At 52.3% G+C, this 12647-nt stretch overlaps 1 protein-coding gene across 1 annotated transcript in view; it reads right to left on the reverse strand.

Moving 5' to 3' along the window:
• The window catches only part of MYT1L (myelin transcription factor 1 like), a 276307-nt gene extending 266652 nt beyond the window's left edge, over window positions 1-9655 (reverse strand). Inside the window, exon 1 of the mRNA XM_077758294.1 lies at window positions 9491-9655. The gene's annotated coding sequence lies outside the window, so the exon portion shown is untranslated. The remainder of the gene's footprint in view (window positions 1-9490) is intronic.
• Between the last annotated feature and the right edge of the window lie 2992 nt (window positions 9656-12647).

Raw genomic sequence — 12647 nt, forward strand, 5'->3', positions numbered from 1 at the left:
GAGCAGGGCTCCGTCGGGCCGCGTCCCGGGTCCGGCTGGAGCTCAGGCGGCCCCGCCGGCTTATTCAGCAAGGGCTCTGCTTCCTCTTCCCGCCCCCCGCCACACACACGCACACACACGCACACGTGTGCACACACGTGTCCACACAGGCACCTATGGACACAAACACACGTGCGCACACATACGTGCTCGGAGCTGTGTGTCAAGGCACTGATGTCCCCAGGAAGGGTCAGCGGAGCGTGGCAGTGACCCCCGACCGGGCCGGGGCACGTGGGGCCAGGCAGGGCCTCTCCGTCGCGGGAGCGCCAGGGGCAGAGGGCTTCGGCGTGGAAGGACTCCCCGCAGAACTGGCTATTCGCACGCGCGCCCGGGGGCATCCTGTCCTGGGCCTACAGTCACTACGGTTGTAGTGAGAACAGTCTACGTGCGTCGGAGAGGACTCCTTTCACCACAGAAGGAGGAGTTCGCCCACCCCTGCCTCAAACCACCAAGCGCACGTGGCTTTCTGAGCGGCCACATAGGGGCCGTGGGTCCACGGTGGGGCGCAGCCAGGATGCGCGTCTGGCCCGGGCCGAACGCACAGGTGGTCTGCGCGGTGGTCCGAGGGGTGTCCTGCCCGGGTCGCCGCCTCTGCACGGGCTCCACGGTCTGCGTGGCGGTTCCTCCCCGCCCCCGTCCTCGCAGGCACCAGTGCCGACTGGCCCACGTGTACACTGCAGGCGCCAGTTCCTGAGTTGTCGCAGGGGTGCAAGGTGCGTCGGGACGCGTGAAGAGGCGAGCCACAGAAGGCGCGGATGCTCCCCTCAGGCACCGCGCAGCAGGTGTGGCCGGGATCGGGCCTCACGTTAAAGCCTCACCATCTCGGCCCAGGTAACCAACCCGATGATCGTTAACAACCTCGAGGCCGTGCCTGCCCTGCCTACACTCTCGACACCGAATTGCTGATAACGTGCATCTCTTCTGGGGTGCCCTCCCCCGTGCTACGTTTTTTTCTTCTCTGCTTACTCTCGGAAACATGCGGTGAGCAGCTGGTGAATTCAGCTGAGGGGCTCAGACACGGGCCTGGTGCTCCGGGAGGGCCCCCTGGGCGGCACTTCCCAGACAGGTGACCGTGGCCAAGAGGCAACCCGCATTCCTCATCTGCGGGTGAGATAATCCGCATCTCAACCATACGGCGCTGTTGAGAAGTTTCAATGAGATGATGCGCGTGCCCACAACACAGCACACGCACGTCTTAATCTCAGACCAAATCGCCGTCGCTTAGTGTGTACCTAGGGAAGACTTGGTGGGCTTTGCAGACAGAAGCAAAACCTCAGGTGACACCAGATTTTTGCTATAATGAATGTCTTTTCACTTCGAAGAACTTAAGATCCTCATGGAAAGAGAAGGCTATTGTCGTGGGGAAAGGGGGTAGGGTGAAGAAAGAATTTATATCGCTTTTGTATACAAAAGGAGCCAAATACTTGATGAAGGAACATTGTCTTACTAGAAGGATTCCAGCTAATAAATCAAGAAGACACGATAGATTTCCGTCTGGTCAACCTCACGAAATGGTGGACCGAGGCAGTGAGCACCCATGGGCATCATTTTCAACCGTGAGGTGACCAGGCTGACAGGTGACTTTCTGATGGAGGGTCAGGCTGGTAACCTGGACAACACAGGTGCCCACAGACCAACGTAACACTGAGCAGAGGGCGCCGACCCGACGTATTCTATGTGCTTCCTCCTTGTTGATGAGATAAGGGGATAGTCACAAAAAGACGCGAGCCTGATTAGGCCTCTAGTCTAACAGTAGCTTGTGGGAGACACAGGGCTGCGGGGAGCATATTAGACGGCACGGCAGGGACGAAGCCGGCCGAGTCCAGGCTGTGGGACCCGCTGCAGGCCGACTATGGTCACACCTCAAGTTACATGTGCTCGTGCTCTCCGTGAGGGCAAGGCATTCGCTGTGAGTTTCTGACAAAGCATTTGAAGGGTTTACAGCTGAGACAGTTTGTATCTTCTGCTTGTGGTGGCGAGAAGCCAGAAAGTAAACGACACAAACAGACGAAGGACCCTGACCTCACGCACCGCCGCCCACTGCCTGTACGGGCCGAGGGGTCACCGCAGGTGCCTGACGGACGAGAAAGCCAGGAACAGTCTGCAGTGCGCGTAGGGAAGAGGCCCGCTCCCGGCTTATCTTGCTCGCTGAGAGACGGACGTTCCCCGTCCTGGGATCTCTACACGGGACGCTGCCCAAGCGGCAAAGGGAGGCGCAGTGCCCTCCCTGCGGCAACACGCGACTCCCATAATTTAAAGATGCGCCCACGTGTTTAATGTAAATGCAATTTTCTGATGGATACTGAACAGAGAATAGTGAGCACAATTTAGCCCTTCTTGGTGAAGTTGGCTAATTAGGTAATTACTTTATTATATCGATCAGTAATGCTTTTGAGCACTTGAGGCCATGCAGGTAGGTATGTTTCTTCCCAGAACGAAGTCTGTTTTTATCTTTTATTGCCCTCCATGCTCCCTCCCTCCTTCCTTCTCTCCCTCCCTCCCTCATTCATTCATTCCCTTTTGCTTCTTCCGATCTTTTGAAGGAAGTCCGGAGGCTATCATTCCCCGCGCCGTCAGTGTTCATCTAATCCTGTGCTGATCTGATGCACACTGTCTGGCGAAGGAGGCTTGGACAGCGCGGAACGAAGCGTGCAGGCATCATGCTCCCTCGGTGGCTCCCTCGGTGGCCTGGCGGGTCCACGCTCCCCAGGCTCACCGGCACCTGCCTTCCGAGTGGCCGAGGGTCAGTGATGTGTGTGTTTTCTGCTCTGTTTGGTGTCCTATAGAGGAGGCTCAGGGCACTGACTCTGCCCCTCGGTCTTCTGCGTGAATGAGCCAGGAGACGTGTGGTGCTCGTAACAGTCTGATGTTTTGCGTGAGGTTCCAGCACGTGAAGAGAGAGACAAGCTATCGCCAGAGGACAGACGAGCTTTTCAGGAGAGCACGCGCACTGTTTCTCAAAAGGAGGGACTTCCGGTACCCTGGGCCATGGTAAGTGTGCCCCTCTGTGTGCAAATCACCAGGCCGAGAATCCCGGTTCCACAAGGTTTCCCCTAATTAGTCGAGTAGGTGCGGTGTGAGCGAGTGGAAGAAGCCTGCACTCCAAGTTCAGGGTCAGCCCTGCACGGATACGCGGTCCGGGCTGGGAGGGTCTCTCCATGTGCAGACGCTGCTCCTCGCCCGTGAGTCAGGCGTGCTCAGTGCTGTCACGGCCGCACTGACGACGGGAGGAGGACGGGAGGCTCCACCCAGGACAGCGAGCCTTACGTGGCGGTGGGGGGGCTGCATTCCCTCTCGGTCATGCTTCACGTGGACGTCTGAGGGATAAGTGCTCACCTTGTGTCCACGTGGACCATATTACACATCCTGCCAAGTATGAGGGGCGCGTGAGCCACACACAGATACACCCCACATGCTCCCTTCCTCACACGTGCACACGGATACACACACCATAGCACACACACAGATACACACACACCCACGTGCTCCCTCCCTCACACATGCACGTGGATACACACGCCACACCCACACCACACGCACACACCCTGCACACACATGCACCTGTGCGCGCACGCACACACACACACGTTTTTCTGAACCATCTGAAAGCAGCCTGCAGACATCACGGCCACTCACACCTAAACCCTCAACATGTGTTCCTTAGGGAAAAACCTCCACACTCTCCTCCATACTAAGTGTAATGTTAACAAGAAAAGAAGTGAATACTGTTCCAATCAGATCATAAAATACACAGTTCCTATTTACATGTCCCCCAGTTACCCATAAAGGTTCTTTGCAGATCTCTTAATGTCTAAGATGTAACTGAGGTATCAAATCACTTTCCCTTCATTATCCAAAGACTTTCTTCTCCGACAGCTGCTATTTTTTCCATTCATTCTCATCCATGGTTACTTCCTGAATGTTATTTTAAAGGATACTTTCTTTTAATAATTTTGGAACTCTAGATTTTAAATTATAATTTCTATTACTGAGTAAGTGAATAAGTAATGATCTAGATTCTCATTTTATATTTTGTGAGACAGATTTTAATGGAGAAGATTTTAGGGCAGGCGCGTGGAGAGCAGGTGAGTCAGGGTGCAGAGGCCGCCAACGAGTGAGCTGGGTCCCCCGTCACCTCCCATCCCATCCCTTCCCTTCCCGTCCCTCCTTCCATCTGCTTGCATGGTGCAAACATAAAAGCAAAAGGAAGAAACAAATGAACTAAAAACTAAAAAGAAAGCTCCACCCTCGTACCTGCCTGTTTCTGCACAGTAACTGCTCACGCGAATGTTCCTACTCTCTTCTTGTCTAGAAGTTTTATGCAAAGACCAGCAAATGTATGTACGTGTGTTCATATTTCTGCTTCTTTTCTGCATCTTGGTTTTTTCTTTAACAAAGTAGCCTTGAATCTTTGTACAGACTGTAGAGCGCCTTCCTGTCTACACAGCAGCTTGGGAAGCAGAGGCACTTTGATTTGGGTAGCGGAGCGCACAGCCCGGATGCAAATCAGATTATTTGTGCCTTAATCTTTATGACAAAGCACCTGTGTCTTTGCCCTTTTTGAGCAGTGACGACAGTCAGTGTCGCGGAGTGTGGGCTGCGAGCCGGCCCCGGGTGCCACAGGCAGTGCTGAATGCCGCCATCAATGGCCCTGGCGGGTGGCGAGCGGTCCTCCTGTGTCACACCTGTGTCACAGGTGACAACGCCACGGCTCTGGACGTCCGAGCGGATGAGCCGTTCTGTGCTCTAGGGGTCAGCCACGACGACGGCGTGTCTGCTTGGCTTGCACATCACGCCCCTTGCACACCACACTCCTGCACAGACACCTGCGCCTTCACCCCAACCAGCCCCGCCCTGGCTGAGACCCGCAACCACCCCGGACGCCCGACAGTCTCCGGACTTGCTCCTTAGTTCACCCTTCACGCGCCTTCGTCAGGGGAAGGCCAGCTCATGTCTCCCCTTAAACTCCCCGGGTCCCCACTGCCCACAGCGCACAACCCGAACTCACGGAGCCCACAGCCTCTCCTGCTTCGCCTGCCCTTGCCCAGACGGGCTGGTGCTACGTCTAAAATGCCCGTCACCCAGAAAAGTGGGACGGCCGCCTCGGAGTCCGGCCTGGGCGCTCATCCCCCAGGACCCTGTTCCCCTGAACACTTCGATTCACCCACTCTGGGGCTGGATTGTATTACAGACCTTTTCACGGTGTGCACTTCTTCGCTTTGTTATCTGTTGGAGCATGTGCGCCCCTGCCCATCAATGGGTTAAACTGAACAGCCTGGTGCCAGAGTTCTAGAATTCCATTTTTTGTATCGGCAATGTCTGGCATATAGTAACTGACTCAAAAATGTGCTGCACAAACGCACAAAATCACACACTGATGGCAATGGATGATATTTACAGGAATTGATTCGACAATTCATTTTATTAAGAAAGCAGCACCCCGTCCTTTAAACGTCAGGAGACTCTTCTCCCCTCGCGGCGTCTGCGAGCAGCGGAGGACTGGGGCTCCCGAGAGGGCAGACGGCCCCAGACGCGGCAGCGGCGGCACCCCCAGACCCGGCAGCGGCGGCACCCCCAGACGCGGCAGGGGAGGCACCCCCAGACCCGGCAGGAGCGGCACCCCCACACTGTGATGGGCCTTGAGGGGCGCCGGGGGTTGGGAGAAAGCGAGGCCGACGTCAAAGGCTTCACGTAAGCAGGGCGCCTGCGGGGAAGACCAAGGCGGTGGTGACAGCATGCGCGTGTTTCCTTCGGGGCAGGGCTGGTGCCCAGGCCCGGGGGGCGGGGGGGGNGGGAGCTGGGCACCGACCGACACGCGTGTGCCCGGAATAACCGGCCGACACGGAAAACCTCTGGGTGCCGGGCGCCGGGACGCGGAGGGAGGCCCTGGCGGGGGCTGCTTCGCGTCCAGAAGTGAGGTTTCTGGAGTTTTCGTGAGCTCTCCCTGGAATGGGTCTCCTGAGCCCTTCCTAACACTCCCCCGGGCCCCAGACCAGGGGGTCCAGCTGGCGACGCCACTTCTCTGGGAGTCACAGTCCAGAAGGGAATCAGGGTACGTCGGTCTGAAACTTAAAGATAATCCACTGCCTACTTCAGAAGTACAAATACTTTATCTACTAAAATATCTTCTGTTTCAAGGATGAAATGCAGGGATTTATGGACTTTATGTCTCGTTTAATCCTTATATAGAAGAAACTATATATTATGCCCATTTTACTGGTGGCGAAACTGAGGCTCGGATTCCCAGAGTTAAGTACCTAGAGATTGTGTGGTAGAATTAGGATTTGTTCCCTGTCTGGCTGCCTCCAACTTTTTACCCAAATTTCTGCCCAACACTGATTCCATGTGAGACTAGCAGACCTGTCTTTTCTTAACTACTTAGGGTCAATCGGCTACATCACGTCTGTGATTTCTGTTTCCACCATTTTCTACCAGACATTCTCTCCTGTTCTGATCTATTCTGAAACAATTTATGAATTCTCAAAGTGCTGCTTTAAGGATACATGCATTCTGGCAAATCATTTCCATGGAAAATATCAATTAATGTTCTGAATTTTAACTAAATATACTATTAATTCACATACCAAATAAGGTAAGTTTGAGACACTCATACAATAGCCCTTTAAAAAATAATCTGTGGCATCATTAAAGTCATTCTCAAGATTAATCCTTTTATCGAGCTTCTGATGTCAAATCGGTTGCAATTTAAAAGAATTCTCTTTTGTATTCGGTATTTTATTCCATGTACTCTGCATTTGCGGTTTGGAGCTACAGCGTATCCCGGAAAACAGCCAGGATGGATCACATTTTACCAAATTGTGTGGTTTGTTCCTCCCCGTAACCCGGCACCTGCACCTCGGCGTGGGTTGTACGTAATACAAACATAATCAGGACACCAGCCTCGCCGAGCACCTGGTGCAGTGTCTGCCCCGTGGGGTGGGTTTGACACATAACTCCCTGCATGTCCGAGGTGGACAGCTGTGGGCGTTGGTTTTAATTTGATTTTACTTCCCATCCAGTTTTCAGGATGATTTAAAGCTGTTTCTGGGCGGGCAGGCTGATGTAGGCCTGAAAGTACCAGAAGCGTTCCCTCCTCTTCAGATCTCTCAGGCGTCTTGCGTTCTGCCCTGACTCCTACGGACAGAGCGGCCGCTCTCCGTGGCCGTCTTGCAGCTTCTGGCCCAGCTGCATCCTGACTGCTTGGCCGGCGCAGCGCGGCCACAGCATGCTCGTCTGTGGGACAACACGCCCTAAGTTTGACCCTGCTGCGTGAGTGTGCAAGTAATAACATTTGCAAAGAGAGTTAACAGTTATATTCTATTTTCCAAAAGTGATTGTGGTGATTTAGGACATCTTAATTTACGTATTTGCTGTGGATGGGCAAACTGAGGGCCAAATCCACTTGCTGCTGGTTTTGTAAATAACGTTTTATCGGAACATGGCCACATGGTTACAGAGGTCCGGGGCTGCTCTGCCACAGCATGCCCTGCTGTACTTGCTCCAGGACCGTGTGGCCCCAGAGCCTAAGATGTTCGCTGTTGGGACCCTCACAGACAGTCTGTGCGCCCCCATCTATGCAGTACGATGATGTCCACATTCTCCCCGTATAGATGATCCTATGAAGATTGATACTCTGCTCCTGGAAGCCACTGTCCCAATGCATTTGTGTTCCCATTTGGAAATGCTACACTGTTTATTTCATCACCCGGGGACGAAAGTATGTATGACACACACACAGCAACTCTACACTGATAATTCCCTCAAGGCCAAACATTAATCTTTAAAGGACAAGAGAATGGAGGAGAAACATCCGGAACCTCAGAGTGTAAACGTGAGCATCACTGTTGCTTTGCAGAGCTCTTGCACGCTGGCTTACATGTGTTATCACCCCCGCCCTGCAGGGAGATGCTGATTTTTAGTGAAGATGGAACGGCACACGTGAAATGTTCTGTGACAGGTGCATCCTGGGTGTGCCTCCGCTGTTATCACTGCCACATGACCGGTGTGCAGGCCCCGGGGACCGTTAGCACTGGCCATGCCCCCCCCCCAGACCAATCAATTCCGGGGCTGCCTCCCCATCTGCTGTGAACAAGCTCAACCACACACCTTGAAAGCATGCACTTCTCGACACCTACTGCCCATCCTCAGCTGAGAAGCCCATTCAAAGCCGAGTCTGTTGCATGTAAACATGACTTCTGTTTGCAAACCAGCTAATTCCTTTTTGTTTCATTTCACGAATTCATGGTGAGGTTTCTATCGGAATGCTTTACAGGACGCCGTGTTGACAGTCATCATTTAAGTGTGAACATTGAACTCCAGGCCGTAGGTGCCAGTTCAATGAATCCACATTCAAAGATTAGACCCATACAGAATATTCCATTAAACATTCTTTAACCTTTGAGTAAAACTCGACGGGATTGGACAAAACAAGGTTATACATACGAAACACCTATAATTCAGAACCTGTAACTGGCTTTGAAGTCAAGCAGGGCTTTAACATTCAATGTGAGTAGGTTTTTTTAAAAAAAACTCCAGGGAAATGATGATTAAAGAGAACACCTGTCCAAAGGCGAACCGTTGGGTGCAGTGGGCTCGTCAGGGAAGAGAACAGGGGAGAGCCGAGGAGACAGAAGAGCAGACCTATGGCGCTGGTTCATGCAGCCCATGGAGGCGGCCGCACCCACCGGGCGGCTCGGGGGCTGACGCCGGCCGTTAACCTCCACCGAGCAGTGAGTGCCTCTGCATCAGACGGGCAGATGGGTAGTGGACAGACGGGCGAATCACTGGAGCACATGAACCTTAGGAGGCGTTCCCGAGTTTGCCTCATAGAGCGTCCTAAGGAAGTACCTTCCCCCAGGAGCTTCGTGTTTCCCCTCGGCAAGGTCGCATGTGTGAAACGTGTGAAGGTGGGCACTGAGAAGGTAAGCCAGAGCATCGGCGTCAGCTCCAGGCCCACGGTACCGTCATGTCGGCCTCCAGCTTACGACAGTCCCTAGGAGAACCGTGCTGCCCCGGGCAGCATCACTTCCCACGTGCCGGCCTCCACCCCCAGCTCTCCAAACCACAACTGATGAACTTTCCGAACCGGTTCCGCAGCGAGCGTGGACTTTTTGGCAACAATTCAAAGTGAAGTGTTCCCTTTGAGGGTCCCAGGACCGCTCGCTTCCTCCACACTAGTCGTCCCCGGGACCCCCTCCCAGGAGGACACGCAGCCCGTGCCACCCTATACAGGTGTAGAAGCGGGAACAAACGCATCATCTAACTGACTGAAAATGGCTCTTTCCAGCATGGACTGTCTGTTTGGAGGCAGTGCACAGCCCAGCCTCTAACAGCCCCCACCCCTGAGGCCAGGAGGCACCGGGCGGCTGGGAAGGTAGCGATTTGAGCCATGAGCGGGGAGGCCCAGGGACGGGACCCTGGCGCACCGCCCCAGAGCTGTCGCGGCGCGTACCTGCAGTCAGCTGCCCGGGCGCTCCTGGGACCGGGTGTGCTCCCTCGGAAGGTCGGAGCTCCAGACGCCCCTCCAGGTGACTTCACCAAGTCTCCTTCACGTTCATTTTCTAAGGACAGAACAACACAGAGGCATCAGCGACAGGAGAGAGGAGGGCGGACGCCATCTCCCCTGGTGCTGCCGCCTCACGACAAGGTCCACTGGAGTATGGACTGCTGGCGAGGAGGCACGCGGACGGCCGTGATGCACAAGCGGACACGCTTCTAAACATCTAGTCAGGTTACTCTGAAATCCAAGGTTTTTAACAGTTTGAAATACATGTCTAGGTTTGAAGGTAAAACTAAGTGCACTTAATATTTAGATTGTACAGTTAGCAGCCAATTTGGAAGACTGTTGCCTTTTTAACACTTTGGTGCAATTATGAAACAATTTAATAAGTGAGAACTATTTTAGATGTGTAACTCTTTCTTGGAAATATCGGGACTTCGTTCATAATAAAATTAGTCATCAAATTCCTGTTGATGACAAGGAATTTTCTAGATGTCACCTCGATTTTATTTTAGGGGCAGAACAACAAAATACATCATCTACATTAACGCAAATTTTCAATTTGTGAGCTCTCTATCTGGGTTTTCTGCAGTATCGTCTCAGGATTAGGAACTCTGGACTCTTTTAATTGGAAAATACCCAGATCATTTCAAACTATAGTGTAAAGAGAGAATTTATTTTGTCGAAAAGAAGATGGACAGAATATTAGAAAGTGGAGGAGCGAGGGGTTCTCTGGTTTAAAGCTATTGTTTCTGGTGCAAACCTCCAAATTCAGAGAAGCTCATTAAATCGAGTCTGTGGCAATAACAGAGAAGTGCTAATGGGCAGCAGTGAAGTGTGTCAGGCAAATGAAGGGACCCCGAGGGCTCCGCACTGCTTACCATCAGCTATATTCTGTAGCATTACCATAAATCCTCGAAAAGATACTGTGAGATACCTCACTTCCTGCGTGCTCCCTCGCAATAAAAGAAATATCAGGGTGCTTGGCGAGTGGGATTTAAAATAAGCTAACACACAATTTCCTATGAAATTCACAGGCAGCCTATAAAATGCAACCATAACAAATGTTATTGGTTTCCCTAATAAGAATTGACCAAAACAAACACATAAAGAACAGAATAATTTGGAAATACGCACATGGAGCTAGAAAGATGTTAAAATTACTCTGAAAAGTCAAGGCTGAAAAATAAAATGAGAGTTAGTGTATTTTTCTGTGTATCAAATTCTAGAATCATTAGCTTGGAGTTACTGTGGAACATTTTTAAATGTATTAAGCTTTTAATACACATGATTTGTGGTTTTATTTAGAGCAGCCTACAGCCATCTCTCCTGGAGAATCTTTGAGGGGGACAGCGTGTTTAGTGGTCTTTTTCTGGCTGCCTGTGCTCAAAACACTCCAGATACACATACACGCACACACATGCACACGTAATATAAATGCAGGAGATTCTTTTCAACACAAAGTGTTCTTTTATTTAGTGTGGTTTGCAAACCTAACGTTTATGTGATGGAAGCAAGTGCCCCCTGAACCTCCTCCCACCAGACACACGCCTCACAACCATCTAGGTTCAAACCAGCCTTCTGGGAGGTACAGCAACGTCTTCCGCACGCTGGTCACTAATGCGCAGCATTCAGAGTCCTCACCCTCCTGGACGAGGTGCGAGCCCACACACGGGCGCTCTGCATCCGGACACTGAGGGCTGATGAAGACAGATGTGCGCTTCGTGGACGTTTCCTGCGATCTAGCCTCTGCTACTTTGACTTTCTGAAACCCAGTCCTGCTCTTCCGACCAGATCTGACTAAGGCGGCTACATGGAACCCTGATAAGATTGCTGTGGAAATCATCACATGATGGTTTAAAATTATAATAATTGGGGCGCCTGGGAGGCTCGGTGGGTTAAGCGTCTAACTCTGGCTCAGGTCATGATCTCACGGTTCAGGAGTTTGAACCCCGTGTCGGGCTCGGTGTGGTGCACAGAGCCTGCTTCAGATCCTCTGCCTCCCTCTCTCTGCCCCTCCCCTGCTCGCACGCTCTCTCTCAAAAACAAGTAGAAACATTTATAAAATACATATAATAATTATTTTCATGAACTATTAGTGAATGTATAGACTGTCATGTGTGAAATATTTCTAGATAAGCCAGAACCATCCTAGCATTAGATGGTGTGAACACTTTTGTTTCACTGAACTTCCCTCTCAGACAATGATAGGGCTGGGCCAAAAATGCATTTTCTTTATCTCCCGAACACCAAATACCTGGCTTCCCCCTGCCTGGCTGGCACTGGACGTAATTCCTGGCCAGCAAACTGCTTGCACGAGAAGCATGCTTCTCCTGGTTCCTGCACACGCTACATTTGTTCACAGAGTCAGGGCACAGTCTACACCTTTCAATGGCTAAGCGGCACCAGGAATCTCCCTACGAATGCCCTTCTGCCCCAAAGTACTTCTGCTGCAGGAGGCCCTGACGGCAGGAGGGCTCTGCCTTGTGCCCCCTCCCCTCCCGAAACTTACCCCTCCCTTCCCCACTGCACCCCTTCCTCTCCCTCTCACTGCCCCTGCCCCTCCCCCTTCTGTGCACCTGTTCCTCCCCTCCACTGCACCTGTACCCTCCCCCCCAGCACCTGCCCCTCCCCCACGACCTCCCCAGCAGGTGCCAGCCTATTGGGTTTGGATGTCCTTTCCCTGCATCAGTGCTTTCCTGAGGTTTCTTAACGTCAAAAAGACCTTCTGATTAACTCAGTTGTGTTTAAATGCCACAGGCAGGTGTCTCTGGCAATCTGAGTCACAGTTACAGGATTATCTACCAGCGGAAATGTCTCCTGCCTTTTCTTCTCCCTAAAATTTCTCTGTGAGATTGGTTAAAACTGAGGGACATGTTTTGACAGCCCTCCTCCTCAGACTTACAACACTGAACAATAGGAACCAGACGACTCCTCATAAGGCAGAGTTCGGAGTAATCCTTCCCCGTGAACAGACACACAGGCTCAGGTGGGTGTCCGGGGACAAACCCAAGGCCCATGGCCTAGTCTTGTTTGCTCGCCTGGACCCACATTCAATCCTCTCTGAGCAGAAAACCCCTCTTTAGAAGGTGTGTGTGCTTCAGTGTGA

The sequence above is a fragment of the Crocuta crocuta genome, unplaced genomic scaffold, assembly GCF_008692635.1.
Source record: "Crocuta crocuta isolate KB4526 unplaced genomic scaffold, BGI_CrCroc_1.0 scaffold750, whole genome shotgun sequence".
Taxonomy (NCBI): Eukaryota; Metazoa; Chordata; class Mammalia; order Carnivora; family Hyaenidae; genus Crocuta; species Crocuta crocuta.